The sequence below is a fragment of the Pleurodeles waltl genome, chromosome 7, assembly GCF_031143425.1.
Source record: "Pleurodeles waltl isolate 20211129_DDA chromosome 7, aPleWal1.hap1.20221129, whole genome shotgun sequence".
Taxonomy (NCBI): Eukaryota; Metazoa; Chordata; class Amphibia; order Caudata; family Salamandridae; genus Pleurodeles; species Pleurodeles waltl.
Window position 1 is genome coordinate 845463383 of NC_090446.1, and position 12982 is coordinate 845476364.

Genomic DNA, 12982 nt, shown 5'->3' on the forward strand with positions numbered 1-12982 from the left:
GCGGTTGCCAGTAGGTAGTTTTAGTTAGGACAATATTTCCATTGAAAAATCTTTTTTAGACTTGCCTCTATCTTTGGGGCCGTTTGACAAATCCCCACATCATTTTCTAAAAAGAGTGTTTTCAAGAATATTGTTGTACATGAGAAGTTTCAGGGTGATCTGTTAAGCGGGGGCTGAGAAAAAAACGGGGAGTGTATTTCCCATTAAAATTCCCCATGGGGATTATGAACACGACTACAGACCAAACTGCTGGATGGAACTACACCAAATTTGGATGAAAGATAGCTTTTGGTCCAGAAAGAAGCCTTTTCATTGTTTGGTCTAAATCCGTTGAGTAGTTTTGAGATATTAAAAGAAAAAGAAATATAAATATGTAGAGGCATGAAGGCTTCGTAAATGCTCCAGATCTTGTGCTGGGATCTCATTGGCTGCCAATACTTCAGTCAAGAAGTTTGACAGCCATCTTGGGACTCAGCTTCAGCCGAGTCCCAGAAAAAAGGTAAACAAAAAGAAAAGAGGGCAGGTTATGTACACCCTGACCTCTTGGGTCTGGTGCTAGGGTCCCAGAGGGCCACTGGCAGGGCAAAAAAGCAATTTTTAAAAACAATGCGACAACACCATGAATTTGCAGCACAATCTCCTCTGTTTCTTTTAGTGAAACCCCCGGGTGGGCCATGTCCCTGGGGCACATAAAAAATAAAGGAAGCGGGCAAACAGGGCCCCCCTTCTGGATGTATTTATGTCCTCGATGCCACCACCTCCCTGGGGTAAATGTGTTAATTATGATAGGGGGGTTCTGCGGACCCCATCATGCCCTGGGGACTGCCACATCCCTGGGCCAATTGTAACAAACCTGGGGACTGCCCCCTCACTGGGGCTGTTTTGCCTACATTTGGGGGGTCATGTTCCCCCCCACATCACCAGGAACCACCACCTCCCCAGGTCAATTGTAACAAAATAAGGGGGACACATGGCCCCTGCGCAGCCCCGAGGACTGCCACCTCCCCCAGGGCTGAATTTAAACAATGAAGGGAGTCTGTTGTGGATCCTTGTGGAGCCAATAACGGCCCTGGGGACTGCCACTCACCAGGGCCGGCTCCTGCTATGTCCCAGGATATCCACCTCAGGGACATAGCTATTTGCTCTGACTTGGTAGGAGCTTTGACAGCTCCCATCAAGTCAGAGCAACCATTTTGCTTCCAGTGGGCAAGAGCTGGTAAAATGCACTTACCCGCTGGAAGCAGAGGTTTCAGGCCAGAAGTAAAATTTTAGGAAATTGTGATTTCTCTGTGTATCGAATTTAGTAATTGCTATTTTAATGTATGAAATTCATAGGGTTTCATTTTGCGTTTCCTAATATGTTGCAAAGAGACCTAGATGGGCTCAGCAGACCACCATGTCTGTGATTGCTTTTAAATAAAGCAATCTTTTTTTTTTTAAATGCAGTCTGTTTTCCATAAAGGAAACAACTGAGGGGAAGCAACCCAAAGCAGACCAGGAGACGACTCAGGAAGCCGTTTTCCTTGGAGCTGCATCTTCCTGTTACGCTTCAGGAGGAGGGTAGCTCCGTCAGGTGTGTGGCCGGGTGAGGGACTGAGAAAGTTGCTTGTGGCTATCTGACCACCCCAGTAGTTATAATAAAGAGAAATCACTAGGTTGAAGGGGGGGCTCTGTCTTGCATGTCGGGGAAGGGGCAACGCACATGTTTCTTTATATTCTTTTTCCTCCCATACTTAAAAGGGAAAGAAAACTCCCCCACCCAATTCCACCCCTTTGAGATTTCATTGCTCATTCATGGCGTTTACAATAATGGTATCAAACTAAGAAGGAGAATCAAATGCTTATTAATACTTACTGTACTTCTTTAGAGGGAATGGCAGACCAAACTCCTCCTTGAAACCTAGAATAGAGAAGAAAAAGAGCAAGTATTAATCTTCATCTGATGTTTATGGTGAAATATCTTCTGAAGAATAAATATAAAAAGTGCAATCCCTAATTAGAGTGCAACTAATTCCTAAGAAGTGCTGCCAAAACATCACAAGAGAGAGAAGGAAAAGATCAAGCATTAATATTCATCTGATGTTTATGTTGAAATATCTTGAGAATAATAAATATAATAAATATAAAAAGTGCAATCCCTAATTAAATTGTGATTAATTCTTAAGAACTGCCAAGAAATCACACATTCCACTCTGTATCACTCCACTGTACACTACTACACTCAACATCATTCCACTATACACCACTCCACTCTACTGCACTCCACTGTACGCCATTACACTCTACTCTTTTCTACTGTATGCTACTTTACCCTACTCCACAGTATGCTATTGCACTATACATCACAACGGTATACCCTACTGCACTCTACCTGGTTCCACTCTACAACACTCCACTGCATGGTGTTCCTCTTTACACCACTCTACTCTATGCCTATTCACTGTACATCACTCCACTGTATCTTATTCCACTGTATGCCACTCAACTCTACGCCACTCTAGTCTACGCTTTTCCCCTATATGCCAGTACACAGTACCTCAATCAACCCTATGCCACTCTACTGCATGCAACTCAACTCTATGCCACTCTACTTTACACCACTCATCTCCCTGCCGCTCTACTTAATGTCACTCCACTCTACAAAATCTGGAGAATGCTATTTCATTGTATGGCACTCCACTCCACCACTCCACTCTACGCTATTCCACTGTATGCCAATACACTGTACCTCACTCCACGCTACTCTACTTCACTCAACTCTATGCCACTCCACTCTAAACCACCCAACTATACGCTATTCCACTATACACCCCACCCCTCCACTCTACCACACTCCAGTCTGCACCAATCCAGCATATGCAATTTCACTGTACACAACACTCTACCAGTGACGGCTCCTTCGCACTGGCGAAGGAGTATTGCCCCCTTAGCTAAGCCAGGAGCTGAAAAATAAAACAATATTTCTTTATTGTTTTATCTTTCAGTTGCTGGCTCAGCCAGCAGCGTGTGAAGGGAGAACAGGGTTGGGCCACAGGAGGTGGTAGGGGAAGGAGGAGAGAGTGCACCTAAGTGAGCATGTGTGCTTGGCCGGCCGTGTTAGGCCGGCCAAACATACATGCGCACTTAGGTTTCTCCAAACCAACTGTGTGGAACAGCCGGGCTGGAGAAACTGCACTGACCCCAGAGCAGTGTCTTATCGCAGTCCAAGCTGTTCAGACCAATCCTGACGCTGCTTTCTTGCTAGGTTTAGCATGAAAGCACCACACGGATTGCTGGTAAGCCTATGCTGGTGTCCCAGTGAATGCTGGGACACCAGATGAAGAGAAGCTAGGTGGCAGGAGGCTGCACCGATGGTATGAGGTAAGTTTTTAAATTTGCTTTTTATTTCTCACTGTCCTTGTCTTTCCCCCCGACAGCCACTACCCTTGAGATTTGCAGCATCTGCTGCTGCACTTTACGCCACTCAACTCTTTGCTGTACGCTACAACAATGTATACTATTCCACTGCACGTCACTCCACTTTACCCCTGTCCACTCTACGCTATTTAACTGTATGCCACTCTACTGTATGTTACTCCAGTGTATGCTATTCCACTGTACGCTACTGTATCCTATGCCACTCCAGTGTACGCTACTCCTCTCTAAGCTATTCCTTTGAATGCTACTCCACTATACCCAACTCCATGCCACTCCACTGCACTCTGCTCAACAACACTGTACTCCCCTCAATTACAGAATGCACCCCTCAACTCTCCTGCACTATACTTTACTCTGTAGCTCTCCACTGTAAAACAATGCTCTCCTGCCAATGTGAGCCTACTCATACAACCATACAATTCTCTACTCCACTCTATGACACTTGTATGCAACTTCTTCTATGCTGCTCCACCCCACTTTACCCTACCCTACTCTGTGAGACGCTATGCAACTGTGCTTCACTATACTCCTCTACTTCTCTCTACTCCACTCCATTGTCTGCTACTGTGTGACACTCAACTCTATGACTATGCCACTCCACTCTACCATGCTGTACCCCACTCTAGACTACACCACTAAAACTGTTCAAGACTGTAATCGACTGTGGCACTTCACTCTACTCCACTCCACAGCACCTTTTGACACTTTAGAACATGCAGTCTACTCCATTATACAACACACCATCCACTCTACCACACTTTACTCCTCTGTATGCTATGCCACTTTACCCTATTACACCCCACACAACAGTACTCTACAACAGACTACTCAACTCTATATTATGCCTCTGCACTAGACTCCATTCCACTCTACTACACTGCACAACAATTCACCACAGTCCATGGCACTGTACAACACTCTATTCTACATCACTCCACCCTACCACACTCTACTCCACTATATGTAACTCCACTCTACAAAACTCTACTACACTCTGTGCCACTATACCACATTGTACTCCAGTCTATGCTCCTACACCACACTTTGCAACTCTCTACTACACTCTATTCTCCTACACTCCACTGTAAAACACTGTACTCCACTCTAAGATACTTTCCATTACTCTACAACACACCATTCCACTGTACTTTCCAATATTCTGTGACGCAGCTCCAATTCATGACAGTTCAGTCTATGCCTATCTACTGTAGTGTACTCCACACCACTAAAATACACAACACGCCACTGCACTCTATGACACTTTAGTCCACTGCACGCTATGCCACTCCACTATACTCTACTCCACTGTACTTTATTCCACACTTTGACACTACACTGTACACCACACTCCCCCACTCTACTGTATGACACTTCGTTTAAAGACACTCTACTTGATGCCACTGGACTCTTCAATTTTGAATACATTATTTGGAAGAAAAAAAACATTACAATTCACTGAAAAAAACAAAGTTTAAAACTTTGTTACAGTTAGAAAAAGTGTATTTCTTCTTCCTATACAAAACAAACTTAAACTACACATACATTAGAAATTCTAAAGTTATAGTTCTACCTTAAATGTATAACTTAAGCACCACCTTTAAATCACTTTAACTTTATTTATTCTTCCTCCACAAACCAAACTTAAACTACACAAAATTTCTAAACCTATACTTCTTCCATTACACAAGCCTGGTATGTTTTAACAGGCCTTTTCACATATCAATAATGTCCCTTTAACATTTGTTTCTTTTATTTAATTTCTAAGGTTGTTTTTTAAAATGTGAAATAGAATATTATAACAGCTCCTAACTAACTTTTTAGGGTTTATTGGAAAATAAGATGTCCATCACCATGTGCTTCAGGGGCTTGGGCACATGATCTGGTCTGTGGCCAGGCCCTTCTTACAGCACTCTGTGGGTGCACAGCCCCCTGGGGGCACTCAACCCCATGGATTCCCAACCCCTCAGATGGCACCCAACCTCCCCGTGGGTCCCCAACCTTCTGCTGCACACAGCCTTCATCAATGAGCAGCATGGGGTTGGATGCAGAGTGCCGACTATGTGAGGGAACAATATAAGGGGAATCATATTAAGCAAGCCAGGCCTACTGACTTTGTCATGTGTCAGAACCCTAAAATATTAAAAGAGGGCCTATTGGCTTTACCCAGGGGTCAACACACCAACATATTTGAAGCAGACTCTTGGCTTTGTCAAATATTCGCAAACAACCATAATCAAATGTATACTTTATAGAGTCACACACAACAATGTTTGTTAGAAGGGATTGGCATAAAGTATTTTCAATAAAGCCTTCTTTAAAACAAAATTAATGTTTCTTTGAGTCTTTTTTTTTTTATTTTCATGCCACAAAGTGGAGTCATAGAATCAACCACAAGAGGTTCCGGCACTCCAGCTAAAGAGCATAGATCGTCCACTCAGAGTCCTTTAAAGAATATGGTAAGCTCACCTGGGGTCATGGATTCAATGACCCAGGAGACTAAATGGCCTTCTTTGAAGTTGCTAGGGTGCTGCTGCACTCCCTGCAGCTCTCCACAACATTACAAAAAATAAATACTTGGTGGTCCCCCTGCCCCTTCTAGTGGGACCACTAGGATTTAAAACATAGGTTTAAAAAAGCCCTTGTATGGTAGTATGAGTTGCTCTACTCATCTCAGATTCACTTTTTAAACTTTTTTATTGGGGAGGGAACATGCAGTGCGCTACCTGACCCTTCTATAAACCATCAATTAAATGTGTTGCCGAGGGGGATGAGGGCTCTGGAGTTCTGAAAGGCTTGCAGAGGGGTTTACAAGCCCCTGTGCTGTAAAGATTAAATTACAGCATCCATCCTGGCCATGCCCACCCTGGGGATTTTTTTCGGCCCTGTTTGTCAAATCATAACAAAACATTCCAAAAAATGTTCATTAACCACAGCTCCTTCCTAGAAAGTTTCAGGGTGATCCTTGAAGTGGGGGAGGAGAACAAACAGAGGCGGTACCAAGACACATTATCCCCAGGCAGGTTTTAGACAGCAAAAAAGGCTGAACAAAATTGCGCCAAATTTGGCAGACATCTAGATCTTTAGTCAGAAAACCTGTGCTCTGTAATTTTATGTAAATCCTTTCAACAGTCTCTTGTCAACACAGCCGATGTTCCATTGTGTAGTTTGGACTCAGATCAAGCAAGCTACTTGGTGGCATTTGGGCAGTATGTACCAACTGCTTTGTACGTTAGACAACACTGTAGGTATGTTCACCATATGGCCCAGATTTACAAAACTTTCAGGCAACGAACCACAGCAGCCAAACCTTCTGTGATGCTAGAGATACTGCATTCTCCTCCCCTCTTCTTAGTGCTGGTGCCGAATTTTGCTGCTGAGTGCACCACGTGCCCTAAGGTAACTATAAATATAAGTTGCTCCCCCGGAATGCACAGTTTTCTCATCAATAAATTCAGTGCAAATGTTGCAGTGATATTATCAATAATGGGATAGAAGATGTCAAGAATGATGTAATATGTGAGGTAAATAGCAGTGCATGGCAAGGGCATGAGTTATAGTTACCTTAGGGCTTGCGTTAAAGTTTATTGAGATAAGTATAACTATAACTGCTGGATTTCTATGGTTCTGTGTATGTAAACTCTAACCGAGCTATAATGTCCTTGTAACCTTTGTTTTTTGGTGAATTTCTAAGATTTTTTTAATTCTATGTCCAAATTATAACATCTCTGTAACCTGTGTTTTTTTTTGTGAATTTCTAGGTTTTTAATGTAAAGTAATAGTTAATTACCATATGTTAATCTAATCACCACTGTGCACAACCTTCAGCCATGTGTGGTGGGGGTTGGCCTTAGGGCCTGACCTATGGCCAAGACCTGCTGCCAACCTCTCACATGCAGCCAATCCTTGCTGTGCACAGTTGTCAGTCATGTGCTTCGTGGGGGGGAGCGCAGAGCCTGGCCTACAGTCAGTTGTTGCACCAACTACCTGCATGCAGGCAGCTCCATGCTGTGGGACTGTGAGTGGTTGTGTGAGTGGCTGTATGAGTATATGACTGGGGCTGTGTGGTTCTGTTGGTAAGTGGTGTGTGAGTATGAGTGGGTGTGTGAGTCTATGTGTGAATGGCTGTGTGGGTCAGGTGAGTGGGTGTGTGAATGGTTTTGGGGGTCTGTGAGTTGGTGTGTGAGTGTCTGTATGGGTATGTAAGTGGGTGTATGAGTGGTTGTATGGGTGTGTAAGTGGGTGTGTGAGTGTGTATGTGAGTGGCTTTGTGAGTGTCTGTGTATGTCTGTGAATGGGTGTGGTAGTGGTTTTGTGGGTCTGTGAATGGGTGTGTGGGTCAATGTATGAGTGGGTCTGTGAGTGGGTGAATTTGTTTTGTTAAGTTCTGGATCCAAAGATCCATTGTGGCTTCACACAGGGGCTGTGCTGGGTGGCGCAAAGGATCTGCGGATCCACATGCAGCCCAAAGAAACATTTTGGACCTCAAAGACCTCTCCATCGGTCCCACAAGGTCAGGAAACCTCTATCCTGAACCCATATATCCTATTTGATCCTTATCCCCCCCACAGGAAACGATTGACAAAATGGTGACCGTAACTTTTTTCTAAAGTTGTGGCCAGACAATCACAGCATTGTTGTTGGTGTGTGGATTCAGGGATCCACTTCTGTGGATCCATGGTGGATCCGTATCTCTGGATATAGGTAAACCTTTTTCCCTTAATATCTCCAAAACTGTTAAACAGATTTACACCAAATTACAGAAAGAGATCTTCCTGGGCCAAGATCTAGTTTTCTGCCAAATTTGGTGTAATTTCGTTCAGCAGTTTGGGCTGTAGTCATGTCGTAAATCCCTATGGGAAATTGTATGGGGAAAATGTGTTTTGGGACCCTGCCCTTTTTGTAGGTCCCCGCTTGACAAATCATCCCAAATCTTTCCAAACAGCAGCTGAAGAGACTGGCAAACTAGTTTTGAAAATTTTGTGAAGATTCAGAAAACTGTGCCAAATTTACTTGCAAACAAAAATGTTTTTCTGTGGAAACTAGGTCCTAACTTTAACTACCTACTGGTGACCAACCACCTTTAGGTTTTCTCTTTCTCTCTCTCACTCACACAGTCCTGCCGCACCAATCACCAGCGGGATGCCAACACTTCAAGACTGCTTCATTTTTATTGTAGTCACAGGATGTCAGTAATGACACATTTCGGCAGAACGAAGTCATGTTTACATGAAAGGAAACGGCATCAATGGTATACTTTTACATGCTTACATGCACGTCTCACAAAAGACATGGAAAGCATATACCCTGAGTTAGCCCAACACCCTTTCAACGATCTTTGCAAACAGTGCAAAACAATTTACATACTTCCAATCACATACATTGTATTTGAAAAAATGAACTAGTAGCACACAAAATAACATCACTCCACTGAATCAGCAAAATAAAACAAATCATAATCAAAGTTAACATTTCTTTACAGCTCCAGCTCAATAGCACAAAAAATCCTATCTTTGTCTGTGAACTGGAGCAGATGAAATACTCCTTCTGGGATTATCCCGTCACATATAGCAACATAATAAATCTTCCAATTTGCAATGAAGATTATATTACCAATCCTGAACTAGTGCCCAGTTGTTTACACTGAATAACATGATATATGTCTAAACACGCTATCTACTCATCTATGAAACACTGAAGTTATTTTCATAAAATCGGAATCTATACATAGTGACAAGGGCAACTGAGTTCATCAATAAGGACTAAGAAAAATGCTGCCATTATTAGTATGTTGCTAAAACACAAATTGTGTAGAAACAATAAAACCCAAGTGGGCTTATAAACCAATCTATGATAAATTACCCCAAAAAAGTAAATCTTACTATTAAGTGTAAATGTTCAGCTTCAAAGTATTCTTTCAAGATATATCGTTATGTAACAGTTGAAACTACTAGTCCCCCCTCCTCTAATATGCACACAGAAAGGTGGCGCAAAAGGTAAAAAATAAAATAAAAGAAGCAATAGAGGTATAATTTAACTATCACAAATGTGTATATAATTCCTCATCTAGATTAAAGCCATTGGGGGCCTTGAAGTTAAGCTTGAGTCTGTGTTTGGACTCTCTTCTCCTTAGCTGTTTTTACCTGTCTCCTCCCTTCAACTTTTTTGCTACTGCATTGATAACATAATATCTCAATTCAAACACTTTACTACCATGTACCTCAGAAAATACCTAGCAACTGGATAAACCTGATCTTGATGTTTTATGGCCCTCACATGTTGTCAAGTACGTTTATGAACAGGGTTTTTGGTACTCCCTATATACTGCAAGCCACTCGGGCATTCCAACACATATACCACAAAATCAGTTCTGCAGGTGCATGCTCCCCTGATTCGTTCTTGGGCAACCTCCAAAGGTGACTGGCAGCGTGTTTTGTTAAACCCAAATCCATACGCTTTGAAACTAGAACATTTATGAAACCCTCTGCTCTTTTACAACCAGTTTTTCTTGAAGTCAGTGGGATAGGAGTTGACAGGAGCATCCCTCATTTATCTTTCTCTCTTGAAAGTACAGTCTAGCCTGGTTGGCCTAGAAGGGACAAATATGGTGTCTTTTGTTACTAGATGCCAATACGTGTTAAGACTTTTTCTGATGGAGCCTTGCTCAATGCAATATAGGGCAGTGAATCCCATCTGCATGAACTCACTCTTTTTATGTGGATTCTTCCTGAATAGAACTTGTTCCCTATTTATCTTTTCAGCTTTGGACAAGAATCATGTTTGACACTCTCACTGGTAACATCGTTCATGGAGTCGATGTGCCGTCTCATTTAATGCAGATTTGAATTCAACATCAACACTGCAATTCCTACAGGCAAAAATATATGTTTGTGTCATTCTGGTAAATGTAGTCTTGCAATTATAATGGGAAGAATCGTACAACTTTCAGAATGCAAAGAAAAAACTGAATGAGCTGTACAAGCCTACTACGAGGAAACTTGGCACCTATCAAAGGCGATATTGTACCCTCCTATGACAAATTTAATTATAGCCTCCATTGTGCACAATCATGTCCCCAGATGCATATCACCCCACCTCAAAACTTCACAAAGTTTTGTGCTCCAGATTTGAACATTACAGTGTGCTACCCTGATTGACAACACTCAGTGCCAACGTCATAGACCGCAATGAGTGCCCACTTGATACTCAGCACTTGAGGTGCTTAGGAGGCATATCATTCAGTGCTTCAGTGCAGGACACTGTGCACTGTTTCTGTGAGGCACATCATCCAGTGCACCAATATGATGAATCACTGATACCCTACGTTGCACTATTGGTGCTCCCCCGGCGTGCATAACCATGTGCTTCTTTATTGGACATCAAGCTCTGCTCTCCATCTGTCCTTTGTGCACATTAGTGTGTGCCCCCGCCACGCATCATCCATTTCCATGTTGAAGCACATCACACTATGCCAGGCTGATATGTGTGGAATCAAGCACTTATGTTTGTAGGCCTGTGATCAAGGATATAACAATGTCTCTTCAAACAAGTGGAAAGCTGCCCTAAATGCATGTATGTACATCTCATGCATGAATGTGAGCACATAAGTTGTGTGTGCTACACTAAAGCAAAAAATATTGGCTTTGGTAATGCAACTTAGGTTTGACTTGTATCTGTTTTTTATTGTTTGATCAAACATTCACATTGCATAATAGATAGGTGGGTGGATCCTGAATATTGAATCAAAAAGCTTGATGTTTCTTAATATTGGTGCTGCAATGGTGTTTGGATAAAATATTGAGTTTTAAATATCAAGATACAGAAATACCTGAAAAAATGATGTGAAACAATAATATTGTTATGCAGAAATATTGTCGAAAAGAATATGGATTTTTATTTTATTTTGTTAAAACAATTTGCCATAATATAATTATAAAAAATAGTTTTTTAAATTATATTTATGTGTTTTAGTTCATATATTAATGTAATATGTTTAATATTGCTTTTATAATTGTTGACAATATTTTTAAATATAGATTGCAATTTTTAGTGTTTTGTATATTTTAATTTCACATTTAATAGTAATTTATAGTGTCACAGTGTGTTGTGAGGTTTTTAGGGTTACAAGGTGCAAAATTAATAATACTTAATTAACAGTTAATGTATTATTAATTACTTAATAGATTATTAATTATGTAAAATTTAGTATTTTTTTGTTATATTTTAGGTGCAGGTTGTTGGGTTTGTAAGTGTAAAGGATTGGAAGTTAATTAAGTAATAATTAATTATTAATTTCTAATTAATTATTTTATTGCTTGTTAATTATGTAAATTGTTTAATAATTATGGGCCTGATTATAAGTTTGGCAGTCAGACTGCCAGGCCGCCATATTGGCAGTCCTAAAAAAGACAGCTGCGCCAGCAGTCCCTAGCCCACGGTATTATGATGGAAACAGGCAGAACCACTGCCCTCCAAGAAAAAAAGGCTGTCTACCAGCGGCACAGCAAGCTTATATCTACTCGGTCTGACCTCCAGCACCATCAGCGCTGCGGCAAGCCATGGGCCTATTACAAACACACAGTTGAAGTGGCGGTCCCCTTGAGGCGGTTGGCCAATGGAGGTCGACCAGCGTGGTAAGAGTTCAACAGAGTAACAGACAAGTGCACATTGGACAAATTAAAAATCAACACAGCTGATACACATTGATCCAGTGGACACACCAGCAAATCACACTTTGAAATTCACTCTTTCACAGACCACAAGCCTTTGCATCTCCCCTTCAAGAAAAGCACCAGAGACCACAGTTTTGTTTATAGTGATAAATATGACACCCTTTTTTCACCATCCCATTTAACACCTTGCACAATTTTGTCTATTTACACCCTATTGTTGGTTCCCTGATCGGTAAGTCCCTGCCACCCACTTTTGTTGTCCACCATGTCACAGCCCCAAACTCCCTGTTTCTCTAAAGATGAGTTGGGAGACATAGTGGATGAAATCAGAAGAGTAAAACCACAATTGTTTGGAGCCCAAGTCCAGCATACTCCTCTCAGTAGGAAAATTAACTGTGGCAAAGGATCATCAACAGAGTGAATGCTGTTGGCATCACCCTGCTCACAAAGGAGGACATTGGGAAGAGGTGGAACAACTGATGGTCAAAATGCATTCCCTGGGCTCCTGACAACATATGGAGGCCAAAAAGACTGGAGATGGTGCTCCAAGTGCCCCATTAAGACTCATTCTGTGGGAGAAGAAGGTCTTGGCTATCCTGGGGGCTTGACAGGGGAGTGGAGTCTGGTAAGTTACCACAAAAACTATGGCTAAAATGCAATATCTTAAATGCTCACAGCTCAGCTTTTGCCACTGTGCTGTTCATGTACTTCATCAACATTTAATACCCAGAGTATCTGAGGTGCAACACTGTCAATGTGTATTGTTGGACCCAACAGCACAGCTGCCAAGGCCCATCACATGCCATAAGTCAAAATGGTACATGTCAGTCTTTCCATACCAAAAATTAATCCCAGGACTCATGGTTTGTTTCAAAATGTAATTATATGTTCAAACC